The sequence below is a fragment of the Gorilla gorilla genome, chromosome 11 (assembly GCF_029281585.2).
Source record: "Gorilla gorilla gorilla isolate KB3781 chromosome 11, NHGRI_mGorGor1-v2.1_pri, whole genome shotgun sequence".
Taxonomy (NCBI): Eukaryota; Metazoa; Chordata; class Mammalia; order Primates; family Hominidae; genus Gorilla; species Gorilla gorilla.
Genome location: NC_073235.2, coordinates 99,815,160 through 99,827,268, shown reverse-complemented (window position 1 = coordinate 99,827,268; position 12,109 = coordinate 99,815,160). Strand labels below are relative to the sequence as shown.

The 12,109-nt window shown below is 46.0% G+C and overlaps 1 non-coding gene across 1 annotated transcript; it reads right to left on the bottom strand.

Moving 5' to 3' along the window:
* Positions 1–2,990: 2,990 nt before the first annotated feature.
* On the bottom strand, positions 2,991–3,097 carry LOC115933925 (U6 spliceosomal RNA). Its single transcript, XR_004069751.1, has one exon. It is a non-coding gene; the product is annotated as a U6 spliceosomal RNA (small nuclear RNA).
* Positions 3,098–12,109: the final 9,012 nt, after the last annotated feature.

Sequence of the window (12,109 nt, the reverse complement as noted above, 5' to 3'; positions counted from 1 at the left end):
CGTCCCTGGATCAAGCCCAGAAGGCGCTGGCCGCACCGAGTGCAGGGCCGGCCAACCCCATGCCCACCCAGAACCCGTGCCAGCCCACGAGCGCCACGCGCAGCCCCGGCTCCCACCTGCGCCTCTCCCTCCACACCTCCCGGCGAGCAGAGAGAGCCGGCTCCTGCCTCGGCCAGCCCCAGGGAGGGGCCCTTATAGCACAGCGGCAAGCTGAAGGGCTCCTGGAGTGTGGCCAGAGCCGACGCTGAGGCGGCGCCAAGAGCAAGCGAGGGCTGCCAGCACGTTGTCACCTCTCACTTGCTCTTCTTTAAATCTTAAATATTTCCAGTATTCCAGTAAGGTCTTCTTTAAAGCACATTTTCAGGCCAGGGACAGTAGCTCATGCCTGAAATCGCAACACTTTGGAATGCTGAGGCAGGAGGGTCGCTTGAGGCCAGGAGTTTGAGACCAGCCTTGACAACATGGCGAGACCCCATCTCTACAAAAAAAAAAAAATTTTAAATTAGCTGGGCATGGTGGTACACGCCTGTAGTCCCAGCTACTGGGGAGGCTGAGGCAAGAGGATCACTTGAGCCCAGAAGTTTGAGATTGCAATGAGCTGTGATCATTCCACGGCATTCCAGCCTGGGTGACAGAGTGAGACCCTGACTCAAACCAAAAAGAAAAGAACATGTTAAATGACACCAAGGGGACACTATCTGCCAACTCCAGAATGCAGGAAATTCTATAAAACAAGTCACCCAGTTTCTTCAGTGAGTAAATATCAAGTAAAAAAGGAAGGGAAGGGGGAGACAGTTGTAGATTTAAAAGATGTAAAAGGCTTTATTTTGATTTTCTTTTGCACAAACTAAATATTAAAAAAAAGTATATGAGACTAAGAAATTTGAAAGCTGGATACTAGATGATTTTAAGAAATTTTTGGCCGGGTGCAGTGGCTCACGCCTGTAATCCCAACACTTTGGGAGGCGGAGGAGAGTGGATCAAGAGGTCAGGAGTTCGAGACCAGCCTGACCAACATGGAGAAACCCCGTCTCTACTAAAAATACAAAAATTAGCCAGGTGTGGTGGCGCATGCCTGTAATCCCAGCTACTCGGGAGGCTGAGGCAGGAGAATCGCTTGAACCCGGGAGGTGGAGGTTGCGGTGAGCTGAGATCGTGCCATTGCACTCCAATCTGGGTAACAAAAGCAAAACGCGGTCTCAAAAAAAAAAAAAGCCTTGATTACATTGTTAGTAAGGACTGTGTTACGATTATAAACACATTTACTGGTTGATGTCAAATTCACTGTAATCATAGAACTAATCTTTTTACGTGGGTACTTTGCCCTACTGTCTATATGATGACTTTTTTTTTTTTTTTTTGAGACCAAGTCTCACTCTTGTTGCCCAGGCTGGAGTGCAACGGAGCAATCTTGGCTCACCGTAACCTCCGCCTCCCTAGTTCAAGCAATTCTCCTGCCTCAGCCTCCCGAGTAGCTGGGATTACAGGCATGCACAACCATGACTGGCTAATTTTATATTTTTAGTAGAGATGGGGTTTCTCCATGTTGAGGCTGGTCTCAAACTCCTGACCTCAGGTGATCTGCCTGCCTCGGCCTCCCAAAGTGCTAAGATTACAGGCATGAGCCACCGCGCCCGGCGATGACATCTTTTTTGAGCAACTAAATTTTAAATTGTATATACTTTATTTTGTGAATACTTCTTGAATGTGCTAAAGGTTAAGCTCTATGGTAGAGAGGCTGGGCACGGTGGCTCACACCTGTAATCCCACACTTTGGGAGGCCAAGGCAGGTGGATCACGAGGTCAAGAGTTCGAGACCAGCCTGGCCAATATGGTAAGACCCCATCTCTACTAAAAATACAAAAATTAGTTGGGGGTGGTGGCACGTGTCTGTAATCCCAGCTACTCAGGAGGCTGAGGCAGGAGGATTGCTTGAACCTGGAAGGCAGAGGTTGCAGTGAGCTGGGATTGTGCACTCCAGCTTGGGTGACACAGCGAGACCCTGTCTCAAAAAAAGAAAATTATTAAGGCTGGGTGCAGTTGGCTCATGCCTGTAATCCCAGCACTTTGGGAGACCGAGATGTGAGGATCACTTGAATCCAGGAGTTGGAGTCTGCAGTGACCTAGGATAGCACCACTGCACTCTAGCCTGGGCGACAGAGTGGGACACTGTCCCTAAAAAAATAAATAAATAAAAGTTTTTCATTTTTTAGGCTGAGCATGGTGGCTCATACCTGTAATCCCAGCACTTTGGGAGGCTGAGGTGGGCGGATCATGAGGTCAGGAGATCGAGACCATCCTGGCTAACATAGTGAAACCCTCTACTAAAAATAAAAAAAAAAAAAAATTGCCCGGCATGGTGGCGGGCGCCTGTAGTCCCAGCTACTCGGGAGGCTGAGGCAGGAGAATGGCATGAACCTGGGAGGCGGAGCTTGCAGTGAGCCGAGATGGCGCCACTGCACTCCAGCCTGGGCGAGAATGTGACACTCTTGTCTCAAAAAAAAAAAAAAAAGTTTTAAATTTTTAAAAAATTGTAGGTGTATTTACCTTATTTAAATGAATCTTTATCTCAGATATTCACACAGAAGTATTTACAGATGAAATATGATGTCTGTGCTTTGCTTTAAAATAACCCAAAAGGGGTTGGGGGAATACAGTGGATGAAACAAAATTAAGCTTATATTGATAATCAATGAACTGAATGATAGGTACATGGGGAGTTCTTCATAGTCATATCTAATTTTTGTGGATGTTTGAAATCTTCCATAATAAAACATTTTATCTGTACCTTTTTATTTCTGCCTTTATGTGATTTTTCCAAATGAAATCCTCCTGATTGATTTCTACTTAGAATCATACTGTTTATTATAGATTTTGCTCACTCTTCGGAACCCTACAGACTGAACAGAACCAGAAAGTCTTCGAGTAGATAGAGATGGCAATGATTTCTAGTAGTAACAGCATTGTTTTCTTTTTTCTGTTCTTTTTATAAAAATATGGAACACTTCACAAATTTGCGTGTCATCCTTGCAGAGGGGCCATGCTAATCTTCTCTGTATTGTTCCAATTTTAGTATATGTGCTGCTGAGGAGAGCACAGTAACAGCACTTTTAGTCACTCCTCCAATCAAAACAAATACAGGATGAATTTTAACCACAGAACAAGATCTTTACCTAAACATCATATATATTTTTTTCCCTGAAATAAAATTAGTTTTAAAAGTTAACATAATCGTATTACTGGCACCTTTTCTGTCTATCTTTTTTTTTTTTTTTTCGAGTTTTGCTCTTGTTGCCCAGGCTGGAGTGCAATGGCGCGATCTTGGCTGACCACAACCTCTACCTCCCAGATTCAAGTGATTCTCCTACCTCAGCCTCCCGAGTAGCTGGGATTACAGGCATGCGCCACCACGCCCAGCTAATTTTGTATTTTTAGTAGAGACGGGGTTTCTCTATGTTGGTCAGGCTGGTCCCAAACTCCCGACCTCAGGTGATCCGCCCCCCTCGGCCTCCCAAAGTGGTGGGATTACAGGCGTAAGCCACTGCGCCTGGCTTCTCTACCATATTTAATGGGTGTGGTGGCTCACACCTGTAATGCCAGCACTTTGGAAGACCTAGGAGGGAGAATCACTTTAGGCCAGGAGTTCAAGACCAGCCTGGGCAATCAGTGAGATTCCATTTCAAAAACAAAACAAAAATAGAGACTGTCTGTGGAAAATGTTTGGTTTAAACACCACCTTCCTTGTTAAAGAGCAACTTCCTTGAACACCTCTTGGAACTGAGTTACAAGAGATTAGCCCTATTACATATGTTAGTTTCTGATAAACAGGGGAATAGCAAAGGACATTAACTAGGCATTTTGCCCTTACTGACTGGTGATGCTGCTTAGGGAGCATCAGGAAAACAGAAATTATACCAATTAAACAAAAAACATAGGGATATTGTTTAAAAGGGTTTGTGGAATTAAGTTGACCCCCCCCCCCCAAAAAAGGAGAGGTTGGACATGGTGGCTCATGCCTGTAATCCTAGCACTTTGGGAGGCTGAGTCAGGTGGATCACTTGAGCCCAGGAGTTCGAGACCAGTGTGGGCAACATTGCGAGACCTCATCTCTACAAATACAAAAATTAGCAAGGCATGGTAATGTGCACCTGTAGTCCCAGCTACTTGGGAGGCTGAGGTGGGAGGATCACTTGAACCCGGGAGGTATAGGTTGCAGTGAGTCAACATCACACCACTGCACTCCAGCCTGGGTCACAGAGTGAGACCCTGTCTCAAAACAACAAAAACAATACAAAAACAAGGCCAGGTGCAGTGGCTCACACCTGTAGTCCCAGCACTTGGGAGGCCGAGGTGGGTGGACCACGAGATCAGGAGTTCAAGACCAGCCTGGCCAAAATGGTGAAACCCCGTCTCTACTAAAAATACAAAAATTAGCTGGGCCTAGTGGCGGGCGCCTGTAATCCCAGCTAGTCGGGAGGCTGAGGCAGGGAATTGCTCGAACCTGGGAGGCGGAGGTTGCAGTGAGCCGAGATTGCGCCACTGTATTCCAGCCTGGGTGACAGAGCAAGACTCCCTGTCTCAAAAAAAATAAAAAACAAAAAATAAATTAAAAAAACCCCACAATACAAAAACATAAAAGGGAATACTGAGATAAGAAAACAGTTAACTTCAAGAAGTAGGTATCACCTTGTGTCCCCAAGACCATTCCCGGGTACAATGATTTGCTAAAAGGACTCACAGGACTCAGCATATATTTATACTCACAGCTATGATTTATGACAGGAAAAGTATAGAAAGCAAAATTAGCAAGGATAAAGGTCCATGTTAGGAATCTGGAGGAAGCCATGAGCAAACTTTCAAGGGTCCTCTCCCAGTGAAGTCATGGAGTCACAGAGGAAATGCTTAATTAGTCCAGCAAGGAGTTGTGACAACACATGTGAAATATTGCCAACCACAGTAGCTCCTTAGAGACTCAAGGCTCAAGGTTTTTATGGGGGCCTGCTCACATAAGCATCCTCTCTGCCTGGTATGTACCCAAATTCCAGACTCCAAAATGGTGTTCAGCAGAAACGATATGGTTTATGCAAACAATACACTGTGCATAGGCACAGTGAGACACACTCATCAGTTCTGTGAATGATGGGAACCCTTCTGAAAACCCAGTTACCAAATGCCAGCCAAGGACAAACCTATACGGAGGTCTTTCAAAGGACAGCAGTCAGGCCTAACACTTTTCTGCACATACCTCTAGGGGCAGGGGAACAAAAGGAAGAAGTTGGGAGTTATCATTAGAAACTTGGTGGCAGATTCTCACAATGCTGGAACCCAGATCTTTGAGGCAAGGACATTGCTTGGCTGATGCTAGTGTCTAGGAAGCACAGAAGAGACAAACCCTCTATCCCCAAGCACCACAAACCTGGTACTCAGATTTCTGCGGAGGAAGCACTGGCTGGTATTGGTGCATCTGGGAAGGTGTGATGAAGCCTTTTTTTATTTAAATCCTTCAGTACACATTTACTAAGACCTTAGGCAACTGAGCTTTAGGGATATTAAGTAACTTGCACAAACTAGAAAGCAGCAGAGCCAGCAAGCAAATCCACATCTTCTGAATCTGAGTCAGGATGCTTTTATAATTTATATGACTTCTTGAAAAATGTAGCAGCAACCTTGTAATACTATCATATTAGAATTATTTTTTAAAAACAATTCAATTCAAGCTGGGCGCGGTGGCTCAAGCCTGTAATCCCAGCACTTTGGGAGGCCGAGACAGGCGGATCACCAGGTCAGGAGATCAAGACCATCCTGGCTAACACGGTGAAACCCCATCTCTATTAAAAATACAAAAAATTAGCTGGGCATGGTGGCATGCGCCTGTAGTCCCAGCTACTTGGGAGGCTGAGGCAGGAGAATCGCTTGAACCTGGGAGGCAGAGCTTGCAGTGAGCCGAGATCGTGCCACTGCACTCCAGCCTGGCGACAGAGCAAGACTCCATTTCGAGAAAAAAAAAATTCAATTCAGGTCAGGTGTGGTGGCTCACACCTGTAATCCCAGCACTTTGGGAGGCTGAGGCAGGCAGATCACCTGAGGTCAGGAGTTTGAGAACAGCCTAGCCAACATGGTGAAACCCCATCTCTACTAAAAATACAAAAATTACCCAGGCTTGGTGGTGGGCGCCTGTAATCTCAGCTACTCAGGAGGCTGAGGCAGGAGAATCGCTTGAACCTGGGAGGTGGAGGTTGCAGTGAGCTGAGATCGTGCCACTGCACTCCAGCCTGGTTGACACAGCCAGACTCCACCTCAAAGAAAATAAAAATAAAATAAAATAATTCAATTCAAGTAAGCCAAAACTAGAAATTTCAGCAGAAAATACGATAATTATCTAGGCAGGGCCACAAAGGGTGACAACATACTTAGCTTTCCAGATACAGAAATTCTTTTTTTTTTTTTTGAGACACCCAGGCTCTGTCACCCAGGCTGGAGTGCAGTGGCGCGATCTTGGCTCACTGCAAGCTCCGCTTCCCGGGTTCACACCATTCTCGTGCCTCAGCCTCCGGAGTAGCTGGGACTACAGGTGCCCGCCACCACACCCGGCTATTTTTTTTTGTATTTTTTTAGTAGAGACGGGGTTTCACCGTGTTAGCCAGGATGGTCTCAATCTCCTGACCTCGTGATCTGCCCACCTCAGCCTCCCAAAGTGCTGGGATTCAGAAATTTTTATTTCAGGGAACTCAGAGTAGATCAAGGAAACAGATTCTTCCTGTTTATATAACCAGCCTCTGAGCCAATCCTAGAATTCCTCTTTTGCAGCTTCCTGCCACATACTATGGCACTTAGCCACAAAGAACTGCTTTGAGGTCCCCTACAGACACTATGGTGTCTGTTGCCTACATTGTCCTCTTTTTCTAGAGGGTCCTGTGTCCTATTCTTGCCCCCATCTCCTCCATCATTTTTACCTCATCTATAAGACTGATCTGGTGTTACCCTATCCAGGAAATCTCACTGCAGGAGTAGATTAGAGGTTACAAGGAGTTAAGTGAAAAGGGGAAAATGGGAAGTTATTGCTTAATGATCCCAGAGTTTCGGTTGGGGTGATAAAAAAAAAAGTTTGGATAGAGGTAGTGGTGATAGTCGTATTAACAGTTTGAATGTAATTAATGCCACTGAATTGTACACTTAAAATATTTAAAATGCATATTTTATATTATATATATTTTACCACACAAAAAGGGAGGTGTGGCAGCCAGCTATAGCCCATGGGTTGGAGATTGCTGTCGCATTATAGATTATGGCCCGGGTGTTCACTTACCTCTTTCTGCACTCACCTGAGGATTCCTGAGACCACATATGTTAATGATAATCTAATAGCCAGATATCCCCACTTGTTATTCTTGCCATCTAAATTAAAAGCCCCTCCAATAGTCATTCTCCCGTTTATCCTCATTACTATACAGCTCACAGCTTCCTTTCCACTAACTTTTTTCTCTCAAACCTTTCCTTTGTGCCTTCTGGAACCCCTAATCTGTGATTTATAAACTTCCCAAATCCTCAAAATACATCTTTTGTTATAAGCATTTTTTTCCCTCTGATTTCTCCTTTTATATTTCATTTGGGGCATTAATTGATATTTTTCAAAATTACCTGTGTGATCAGATTCTATTCTCTATGAATTTTATTTCAGGAGAGTGGAGGGGGTCATGTGTCTTACAGGGTTCAGAACAATTTCCTTGGCTGACTCGTGGCACCCTGTGAAGCTGCCCTGTGCTTCCTCTCTCATACGAGGCTGCTTATTCTTTCTCAACCATAGGCACATTTTCACACTGGGGTGAGTAGCGGGGGTGACAGATCACACATGCTGTTGAATATTTGGATACGTTTCTTTCTTCTGACCATAGAACACTGGAGACCTGTCTGCCTTCTCCCAGAATTCAAACATAGCTGAGAAAAGAGGCTTTGAGATCGCACACTTCTCAAAGTTGGCCACCTGTAGAGAATTATCAGCACTTGGACTCCACTTCAAACCTACTCAATCAATCTCTGGAGTTTGGGCCCACAACCTATAATTTTAAGAAGCTCCTCAGGGGATGCCCTTAGAGTTTGAGAATCACTGCGTTAGTGGGAGGGAAAGGAGGTTCTCACACACACACACACACACACACACACACACACACAGCATGCTGCACTCTTCCTCCAACCCCACTTTCACACTTAGAGGCTCCTGGAGAGGCATAGCCATTGATAAACTGCCATAAAGAAAACAGTACATTCAAAATTATTTTCAATTAATCACCATTCCAAGAAAGAAAATGGTGTTTGGCCAGGCACAGTGGCCCATGTCTGTAATCCCAGTGGATCACGAGGTCAGGAGATCGAGACCATCCTGGCCAACATGGTGAAACCTCATCTCCACTAAAAATACAAAAATTAGCTGGGTGTGGTGGTGCTGGCTTATAGTCCCAGCTACTCAGGAGGCTGAGGCAGGAGAATCGCTTGAACCCGGGAGGCGGATGTTGCAGTGAGCCAAGGTCGTGCTACTGCACTCTAGCCTGGGAGACAGAGTGAGACTCCATCTCAAAAAAATTTAAAAAGGGGGTGTTTGATAACCCTTGCTACCCAAGTACTTCAAGGCCAAGAGAACAGGACTAATGTCTCCTTCACTCTTCACTACTTCTCTTGGATCATAATATACCCACCTTACCAAAACTTTTTTTTTTTTTTTGAGACAGAGTCTCGCTCTGTCACCCAGGCTGGAGTGCAGTGGTGCGACCTCGACTCACTGCAGCCTCCACCTCCCAGGTTCAAGCAACTCTCCTGCCTCAGCCTCCTGAGTTGCTGGGACTACAGCCGCATGCCATCACATGCCTGGCTAATTTTTGTATTTTTAGTACAGACGGGGTTTCACCATGTTGGCCACGATGGTCTCGATCTCCTGACTTTGTGAACCGCCCGCCTTGGCTTCCCAAAGTGCTGGGATTACAGGCATAAGCCACTGCGCCCAGCCAGAAAACCCTAACTTCTTTAAGGTTTAGATCCCTAGGGCACAGTGTCACCATCTACTCTATTTCTGTATCATTGTCCATCTCATGGAAGGCACTTTTGGACACCTGTAGAGGATGCTACCGTGGGCTGCCCGGATTCCTTCCCCTTCCCGTAATACTAGAGCTGTTGGGAGTTCTGTGGGTAACAGCTCTCCAATGCATCCCTCTCTGGGGATTGCTTGTGGCTAAAAGAGAGCTGCCTCTTCCCTCCTCCTGTGGAAGCCAAGATCCAAATTCTTGTTGATATGGGAGTATAAAGTTCCAACCCCTTTACCTCAATTCATGACAACTCTGAAGGGACATCTCATCACCAGAGTTCCTCCATTATTGGTTTAGGTCTTTGTTGTAACTGAGTGGCAGTTCAACTTCCTCCTTTGCCCAACCTGCTGCCTTTACTCTCCCACAGGTGTGGATCCTCACAGGAATCTTGCATGCAAACTTCTTCTTTTTTTTTTTTTTTTTTTGAGACAGAGTCTTGCTCTGTTGCCCAGGCTGGAGTGTAGTGGCGCGATCTCAGCTCAATGCAAGCTCCGCCTCCGGGGTTCACGCCATTCTCCTGCCTCAGCCTCCTGAGTAGCTGGTACTACAGGCGCCCGCCACCACACCCAGCTAATTTTTTCTATTTTTAGCAAAGATGGGGTTTCACTGTGTTAGCCAGGATGGTCTCGATCTCCTGACCTCATGATCTGCCCTCCTTGTACTCCCAAAGTGCTGGGATTACAGGTGTGAGCCACCACGCCCAGCTTTTTTTTTTTTTTTTTTTTTCAGAGGGAGTTTCACCCTTGTCGCGCAGGCTGGAGTGCAATGGCATGATCTCGGCTCACTGCAACCTCCGCCTCCTGGGTTCAAGTGATTCTCCTGCCTCAGCCTCCCAGTAGCTGGGATTACAGGTGCCCGCCGCCACGTCCAGCTAATTTTTTTATTTTTAGTAGAAACGGGGTTTCGCCATGTAGGCCAGGCTGTTCTCAAACTCCTGACCTCAAGTGATCTGCCTGCCTCGGCCTCCTAAAGTGCTCGGATTACAGGTGTGAGCCACTGCACCTGGCTGCAAACTTCTTTTTTTAAAAAACTTTTTTTTTGTTTGTTTTTAAGAGAGACAGGGGTCTCAATATGTTGCCCAGGCTGGTCTCAAACTCCTAGGCTCAAGCGATCCTCCTGCCTCGGCCTTCCAATGTGCTGGGATTACAGGCATGAGCCACCATGCTTGGCTAGATCCTTGCAAACTTCTTGCACGCAGATCTTCATCTCAGAGTTGGCTTCAAAGGCAACCCAACCTGTGACAACTGGGATCCAAGAGTTATCCAAGGAGATTCAAAAATGTGATTTTTAGATCTGCATTACCTGCTATCTAGACAGCAACGAGGACTCTCTCACTGGTTGTAGGTGAAACATTAATAGCTTCTACAGAGATACTGGAGAAAGAAAACGAAAGGCTGAGAGTGATTAATCCCCAGTGTAGGTTAAATGTGAAAGCTGAAGGGCATCCTTGGCAGTATATAAAGAGTCTCATCTCTGGCTGTCAGAGAGTAGAAAAAGCTGAGGGTCAGGACAAGGACTTAACATATATATATATATATTTGATTCCTTTAAAAATAATTTGCTGGGCATAGTAGCTCACACTTGTAATCCCAGGACTTTGGGAGGCTGATGCAGGTGGATCGCTTGAGCCCAGGAGTTCAAGACCAACCTGGGCAACATAATGAGACACTGTCCCTAATTCAAATATTGTTTAAATTTTTTATTTTTAATTTAATTAATTAATTTATTTATTTTGAGACTGAGTCTCGCTCGCCCAGGCTGGAGTGCAGTGGCATGCTCCCGGCTCACTGCAACCTCCGCCTCCCGGGTTCAAGCAATTCTTGTGCCTCAATCTCCCGAGTAGCTGGGATTACAGGTGCCTGCCACCATGCCTGGCTAATTTTTGTATTTTTAGTAGAGACACAGTTTCACCATGTTGGCCAGGCTGGTCTTGAACTCCTGACCTCAAGTGATCCACCCACCTTGGCCTCCCAAAGTGCTGGGATTACAGGTGTGAGCCACCGCGCCTGACCTGATTTTTATTTTATTTTATTATTTTATTTTTTTGAGATGGAGTTTTGCTCTTGTTGCCCAGGCTGGAGTGCAATGGCACCATCTTGGCTCACTGCAACGTCTGCCTCCCAGGTTTAAGCAATTCTCCTGCCTCAGCCTCCCGAGTAGCTGGGATTACAGGCATGTGCCACCATACCCGGCTAATTTTGTATCTTTAGTAGAGATGGGGTTTCTCCATGTTGGTCAGGCTGGTCTCGAACTCCCGACCTCAGGTGATCCACCTGCCTCGGCCTCCCAAAGTGCTGGGATTACAGGCGTGAGCCACAGCTCCAGGACTGATTTTTATTTTAATTGAGACAAAGTCTCATTATGTTGCCCAGGTTGGTCTCCAACTCCTGGTCTCAAGCAATCCCTGCACCTCAGCCTCCCAAATTGTTGGGATTATAGATGTGAGCCACCACACCCCACCTAGGAATTAGTATTAAGAGTAGCATGGCCCTAGGCTGGGCGCAGTGGCTCATGCCTGTAATCCCAGCACTTCGGGAGGCTGAGGTGGTTGAATCACGAAGTCAGGAGTTCAAGACCAGCCTGGCCAATATGGTGAAACCCCGTCTCTACTAAAAATACAAAAATTAGCCGGGCGTGGTGGCATGTGCCTGTAGTCCCAGCTACTTGGGAGGCTGAGGCAGGAGAATCACTTGAACCCAGGAGGCAGAGGTTGCAGTGAGCCAAGGTCGTGCCACTGCACTCTAGCCTGGGGAACAGAGCAAGACTCCGTCTCAAAAAAAAAAAAAAAAAAAAAAAAAAAAAAAAACAGAAAAAAAAGAATCACTATTACTGCTTTTTCTGTTTGCCTCTGACTTCACTGATACAGCTCAGCTTGGTACTGTCACCAATGTGGCTGTCTTTTACAGACCTTAGGTGAAAGCAGCAGATGCAGTGACAGTGATGAGCTCCATGATAGCAATGGGATGATGAGGTCCCATCACTACTTGCCCTCCTTAAGTAGTGTCAGTTTGGACCCTATTTCCTACTTTAGTGAT